Here is a 7,379-nt window from a genome sequence, read left to right on the forward strand (position 1 = left end):
ATATATATATATATATATATATATATATATATATATATTTAATTTATTAAAATAATAAAATCCAATAATAAGCAATTAGAACAAAAGAAGATAAAAAGCAGTAAAAATCGTAATATATATGATGTCATACTATATGCAACGTGTGTGTCTATATCTATCTATCTATCTATCTATAGATGGACAGACAGACAGACAGACAGATAGATATACAGTGTAACATCAATCCAAGGTGCAAGAAAAAAGGGGGAAATAGTGTACAAATTCAAGGCAAATACAGAAAAAACCTGGGGTTTATAAAAGCAACACGCTGACTAAATCTGAATTCTGACTCGTAATATGTCTAAGGATGCTTGTGCTGTAATCCATCCTTGGATTTTACATGTAATATTCATCAGGCTGAGTTTGCTCACTTGCCACAGAAAAACCTTGAGGTATATTCAGGCCTGCCAAAAAGTGTGTCTGCGTGTGTGATGTAAGACTCGCAGGCAGTGTGTTAGGATGAGCTGGGTCTCAAAGCTGTTCTGGATGTAGTCTGTCGTAATCTCCTCCCATCTGCTAAAGGAGCTGCTCTCCCCGCACAGCGCCCGGCTCTGGCCCGCCCCATCTGGGCTTTTCGGACACTCCAACGCACTACCCTGACTGTGTGAACTCCTGTTTGTGTGTGTCGCCATTACTGTGTCTGTTATATTGTTTTATAAAGAACATTTCTCAATTTTATGAGTGTGTCTAGGTCAGGTTTTACCTACATTGTGGGGATCAAATGCAATCACAAGGATCGTAAAACTTACATGGGGCAAAGCCAATTGTACCCATGAGAAAATTGTTTAATAAACATTATAAATATACCTTAATGAAAATAAAAAAGCAGAAAGGTTTGAAGTTTGAATAATTTTGAAATATATAAATAATTACCTACACATAATTGATAAATAAAAATATTGCAATATTGCAAATCACATTATGTTTCAAAATAATAATAATAATACAACATTAATTATAGCAATAATAATAATCCAATTATATCAATAATATATATATATATATATATATATATATTATCATTATGAAGTGATAACACAACCAAATCTTTCCATCACAGTTCAGTTATGTATCGATTGACTGAATTAGACATTTTGAACTGATCCACAGGAATTTATAGAACCTACCTTGAATTAATTGCATAATAAAATTATAATGATAAAATTATAATTAATAAATAAATTATTTTGATTTTAACGTTTGCAATTCAATTTATTAATTAGATGCATGCATCACATGCATGTGTGTGTGTGTGTGTGTGTGTGTGCGTAAAGTGGATCCCCAAATCTATCTTGTCCTTCATGTGTAAGAAGGTGAGACTGACAGTTTTTTTGTGGCAGGCTTGCACATGTAAGATGAAATATGTCCTCATGTGTCCTGAATATGCCGGACATATTGTGTGTGTGCATGAGTGTGTGTACTAGTGAACATGATAGCTTTAATGAGATGACCGCATATGAAGGACTATCATTAGTACTGAGAGAGGCAGTAGCCTGTGATTGCAGTGATTTGGCTCCGCTCTTTTTGACCTGTCCGACCAATCAGAACACCTCAAGAGCTCGTTCAGAGCCCATGCAATCAGCCACCACATTGGCCCACTTAGCAACAGCAGCCCAGTAAAACGGAGTATACATGTAAGAACAATGTTCTCCAGCAATCATATGCAACAGATGCAGAATATGACGGTGAGTAATCATGACAGTTTTCTTTCTCTTTTTTTCCACAGGGATGGGTGAACTGTTGCTTTAAACAACCTGGAAGCAATGCCAGTGATTCTATTTAGGGTTAATGGTAGGTGTGATAAGAGGCTTAGAAAGAGGAAACACAAATAGCAACACCTACGTTATTCAATCTGACTTGTATTTTCCAAACTCTTTAGTCTGAGATAGAGGAAAACAAGTTCCATCAACCTATCTTCAGTCTTCCCGCTTGATACAAGCAGATAACCCATTATGAGAATGGCAGGCTGAAACCCAGTCACCTTTGTCCATGCCTTTCTCTAAGGAAAAAGCAAGAAGAGTTTGTTTCTAAAGGTGATTGTAGCAGTGATAAGGGAGCAGTTCTTATTAGGGGTGACAGCAAAGGGGCTGTGGCGGCAGTACTGACTGGATAACCTTGTGCCTGCTCACCCTTCTGTGCCAGGCTCCTCTGCCTTGCCTCGGCGGGGACACAATCTGCTGGCTGGAATTACCTCGCAGCTGGAGGAAAACTAAACATGATTTCTGACCTTTACTTCTTGTGTTCAACAGTAACCTTTGGTGGTCCGCTTGCACAGGCGGGCTGAAATGAATTCCCGACCGCTGCGCGTGCGATTACGTGCACGTTGAGGCTGAGAATTACGAGAAAATCAGTGGTTGAAAGATGTTCCTTGAGGTGTCGTCCTCTGTCTGGGAACCTGCTGGCTTGAAATGTTAATTGAAGTCAAATTGCTTCTACAGTGTTTGGAAACCTTAAGATACAAGGTACCTTATTTCTGATCCCCCAAATGTAGACGCCAAAACTAATGCAAACTAAAGCTAAAAATATGGATATTTTTCTACACAAACGCATCGACTCACTTCAGGAGGCCTTTATTACCCCCCGGAGCTGTGTGGAGCATTTTTTTTTATGTTGGATGGATGCACTTTTTGGGCTTTAAAATCTCAACACCCATTCACTGCCATTATAAAGCTTCAAGAGCCAGAACGTTTTTTAATATAACTCAGATTGTATTCATCTGAAAGAAGAAAGTCATGCACACCTAGGATGGCTTGAGGGTGAGAAAATCTTGGGGTCATTATAATTTTTGGGTGAATTATCCCTTTAACATTCTGTTTGAAACTATATACAGTGGGGCAAATAAGTATTTGATACACTGCCGATTTTTCAAGTTTTCCCACTTACAAAAAATACTTATTTGCCCCACTGTATTTACGGAGCAGATGCCATGATATATCTTGAGCTACTTTATTCCGCTGTGCCAAATGGAGCTGGTAATGCTACTGCAAACATTGATACTCTGATAGAAATGCTATGTGAATATGGATGACTCATAGAATACTCACAGCTAGGTGGATGGGTTTTTAAACATGCAACATAGCCAATGTTTGTGTGTGAAGAGGATTAGCATATATTTGTCAGACATTTGAACCAGCAAAGTGTAATTGAAAGGAGTAATCTGGACCCTTTTTTTCCCTTTTCTGAGGAAAAGCTATAATTACGTCTGCTGTACTTGTTGTTTTGTTCTTATTACAAGCTTATTCCGCCAACAACTTCTTTTAGCATGCAAGCTAGCATGCATGAGTATGTTGAAAGAGGGTTCCTTCCGATTAACTCATTATTCCGCAGTGTTCACCCCACTCACTGACACACTCCACATCTACCTCTGACTGTCACATCCGAGCAAATTCATGCAATCATGCCCACTATCCTTTAGAATGGAGATAATGCAGGCATGGTGAAGTGCGGCTAAATCTTAACCACAAGTGGAACCTAGCAGTTAGTCAAGGCGCTGAGGGGAAAATTGACCTGTTCCATTTTATTTGAGAGGTTGAGCATGTGCATATTTTTCAATATGTGTTGAAGCACAAGATTTTGGCAAAATTTTAATTTGACATCAATTGGAACTTAATTCCAAATGTAAGGCAGGATTCTAAATATGTCCATGATATGCACAAGAACATGCACAGAATACACGTGATTAAGGGGAACAGGAGGATCACCAACAACTGCTTCAATGGACTGAGTTTTGGAAAATCCATATATTGTACTGACTGGCCTGTGTGGAGTAATTCTATGTTATTTCTAGGCTAGGAGGGAAAATTAAGACATGAAACCCGTCATTGAGATGATTCCACTAAAAAGGCAAGATGGTTAGTGTGGGGGTATCTACTCAAAAGGGTGGGACTTTGTGATTTATCCTGTGTTAGGGCTCAAATACCTCTGAGAGACATTGAACAGCCCTTCAAGAAGCAATAGCAGCCACCTTTATATCCAGCCTGTGCCAGTCATCAGGCCTGCCTGTGAAGCAAAATCAATCTGTTTCATATCGGAGATACCAGGGGAGAGGGAGAGAGAGTGTGTATGTGAGTGTACAATCTGTCCCCAAAGCTCTTTTTAATGACACATGCTGCATAACAGAGCAAGGATAGAAAAGTGTTCAATAAGGCAAACATGCTGTTATCTGGAGATGAGGACTAATATAAAAAGGCTCAGATGGTACAGAGGGAGTTGTCAATCAAATACACTTTAATTTCTATTTTCAAATTCCCTTCCTTTTCTGCTCAGCATGGACACACTTACTTGGGCAGAAGTCCTTTAAATTTTTGCTAACAAAACAGCCATGGTACAAGAACCACCCAAACAGCAAGTCATGGAATATTAGTGCACGGCCAAAAGCATGTGGTTGGCAATGATTACAATGATGATTTTTTTAAAAGCATTTAGAAGAACAATTTAATCACATTTGCTCTATAGACTTAATAACCACTGACAGAAAGTCCTTGTGGAGAAGGTTCCATGAGGTTTAGAAGGAATTTTCCATTGTTTTTCTTTGAACAGGTGTGGTGACATTTCAACCACTTAATGAGATTATGAGCATAATTAGAACTGGAGCCACTGAGGGTCCCAACAGTCAACCCACTTGAACTCGAGAGAATAACCAGTGTCCGTCTGGGTGCCACCTTGGAATTAGAGAGAGTAACGTAATTAAGTCCTAACACATGGATCCTCAGCTACCTTAGGGACTAGAGGACGTGCCCATGAAGAAAAAGCAGCATTAGCGCATATAGCTAGCAAGCACTGCCTAAAGCAGTAGCAAGTCTGTCAAAGCAGGATACTCTAGGATTGGCCTAGGGTTGGGAAAGAAATCCCCGGCAACCATTAAAGTCACAACGGTGTTGGATTGCTCCTGGGGTGCTACTCTGAACTGTTCATTTAGGATGATGTGCAACTATTGGGCCTGACCTAAGCACACTTTCCATCTCCAACATGGCCACCAAGAGGAAGGCAATAAGGGACCCAAGGAAACCCAATAGGTGCCTAGGGAGCGCTAAGGCTGGCCACTCACAGGGAAGTCCAAAGACAGCAAAGTGTCAGAGTCAATGTGAACACACACACCTCCACAATGGCAAAATCAATGGGGTTTTATGAGGCATCAATCTCCTCTACAAAGGCCTGCTTGTCTACTGCTGGGATGGACCATTTGGATGTGGGACTTTGACATTTAACATTTCCCAAAAATTGCCAGTGAAAACTTTTTGAGATTTTGTTGACCCATGTCTGATGGTTTATGTCATTCCCTTAAAGATTCTTTTGTCTGCCAGGTGGTCATATCTATCTATCTATCTATCTATCTGCAACTCTGCTTTTAGAGGGCCACTGCCTTGCAGATTTTAGTTCCAAATTATCCGAAGAGATTGTTCAGGTGTGTTTGATTAGGGCTGGAATCGAAATCTGCGGGAGAGTGGTCCCATAGGTGAAGAGTTGCCAATCCCTGGTTTAGACCATCAGAAGAAAAAAAAGTAGAGCTAGAAAAATACCTATTTTGCTCTTTTTTTACACCTGTTCAAGTTCAATAAATCCTCCACCCCAGGATGTTTGTGTGGGTGATTTCAATAGACGGATCTATTTCCAGTAAACATGCTAGAGACCCAGAGTTAAGGATCTTGGCAAGTGTCCTGCAATATAATTGATTGTTAGGCAAGTTGTGCATCCTCAGCCAACCTCTCTCTACCTTCCACCTACCATATTCTATCCCTATGGCATTTACACCTTTTGTTTACAATATGCCCCTTGATTTGACCAGAAATCAAGTTGGGGGTCTGGGGCTCAGGGCTCCCGTTTCAATATCTAAGCTAATTACTTTTTAATTTACAGTGTGTTGTTAATGGGTTTGGCAAGGGGAGCAAGGTTAGACAGGCAGCAGAAGCCACTTCCCTTCCGTTCACTAGCACCACAGCCTCCTTAATTAAAATGAATAATCTGGGCATCCATCAGATAGACTGAGAGAGAGTCAGAGAAAGAGAATTGTAAAGATAGGAAGGTAGGTGAGTAAAAGCCCTGCTGACAAGACCCCATGCAAAGTTATGATAATTTAGCAGGTGGATCTGTTTTAGACCAACACGATCCTTCTGGAACTAACTGACTAAAACTGTCTAAATGCCTGGTGGGTTCATCAGTACACCAAGATCTCATATTGGGTACCAGCATCCAAAACACAACACAACACTGGTGGGCAGTTTTGATATTTTCAGCAGGGAGAAAGGCAAGTAAAGTTCATGTACGTTCATACAAAAGATACATCAAGAAAAAAATAAAAGAACAAGACAATCTACCTCCACGGCTCTCGCTGTCAGCTGGCTTCACCTGGATGGGGCGAGTCATCTGGAAGAAGAAAAACAGTATAGACAAGACAAGGGGTTAGTTCAGGCACAGGCAACCACTGTCACCACAATAAGCCAACAAACTATTGAGCCTATGTCCGTCACAAAAAATCCTAAATTTTGATAAAATGCAAAGATCCACATGTCGGTTTGCAGGGCACATGGCATCCCTTAAACTTACAAAATACAAGAGTGGTGATTTGTACCATCATGTCTTCAGTTTACCCGCACACTGTTTCTATTTTTGACATGCTACTCCAGGCACAACTCTTGTTCTCTCCATCTGAAATAGAAGCATTTACAAATATCCTGTGTTTGCATTGACTACCATTTTATTTAAGCATTCAATCAGTGCCAGGGCCTATGGGGACATGGCCAGGTTTCTAATCGTACCTCCAGACAAAACCCTAAAGGCACCCCTGATTTCTATTACCTGGTCTCTTGTCAGGTAAGTCAGTTCACTCAGAAACCATATTACTTATGATCCGGGCAGCTACTATAGGTGTAGCTCTCATCTACTTCCATAGGTAAAGACTGAAATCTCTAAAACTTTTAGCCAAAATTACACTTCCAAATCAGGAATCGAATATGACAAGCATAAAATTAGCTTCTTTAGCTTAAAGTCCATCTGCCCTCAAAAAATCTATGGTCTCATCAGCAAGCTTTTTTGTGTTTGCTTCGCAGTGCTCACTTGGTTACAGTCTCTAGAGATGGTGGCAAGGAGGAAGTGAAATGCAACAATTAAAAGTGGAGGCAGTCGCAAGAGAGAGAGAGAGAGAAAGATATCAATGAAGCCCTATTGATCCCTGCCCCTTAGGCTGTGGAGAGTGTCTGGCAAGGAGGGATTCTGTGGGTAGAAGGCTCACGGTAATCTACTAAAGCCTGATAAGAATAGCATTTGTTGGATTAGATGCCTCTGTCATCACAGTTTTTGTGCTCCGTATTTCACTAAACAATTTTTTTTCCCATTATCCCCGT

At 40.3% G+C, this 7,379-nt stretch overlaps 1 protein-coding gene across 1 annotated transcript in view; it reads right to left on the bottom strand.

The window, feature by feature from the left end:
• Positions 1–6,397, bottom strand: part of LOC107586378 (CUGBP Elav-like family member 5) — a 96,315-nt gene extending 89,918 nt beyond the window's left edge. Inside the window, exon 1 of the mRNA XM_016273697.1 lies at positions 6,354–6,397. The gene's annotated coding sequence lies outside the window, so the exon portion shown is untranslated. The remainder of the gene's footprint in view (positions 1–6,353) is intronic.
• Between the last annotated feature and the right edge of the window lie 982 nt (positions 6,398–7,379).

The sequence above is a fragment of the Sinocyclocheilus grahami genome, unplaced genomic scaffold, assembly GCF_001515645.1.
Source record: "Sinocyclocheilus grahami isolate Dianchi unplaced genomic scaffold, SAMN03320097.WGS_v1.1 scaffold81.1, whole genome shotgun sequence".
NCBI lineage: Eukaryota > Metazoa > Chordata > Actinopteri > Cypriniformes > Cyprinidae > Sinocyclocheilus > Sinocyclocheilus grahami.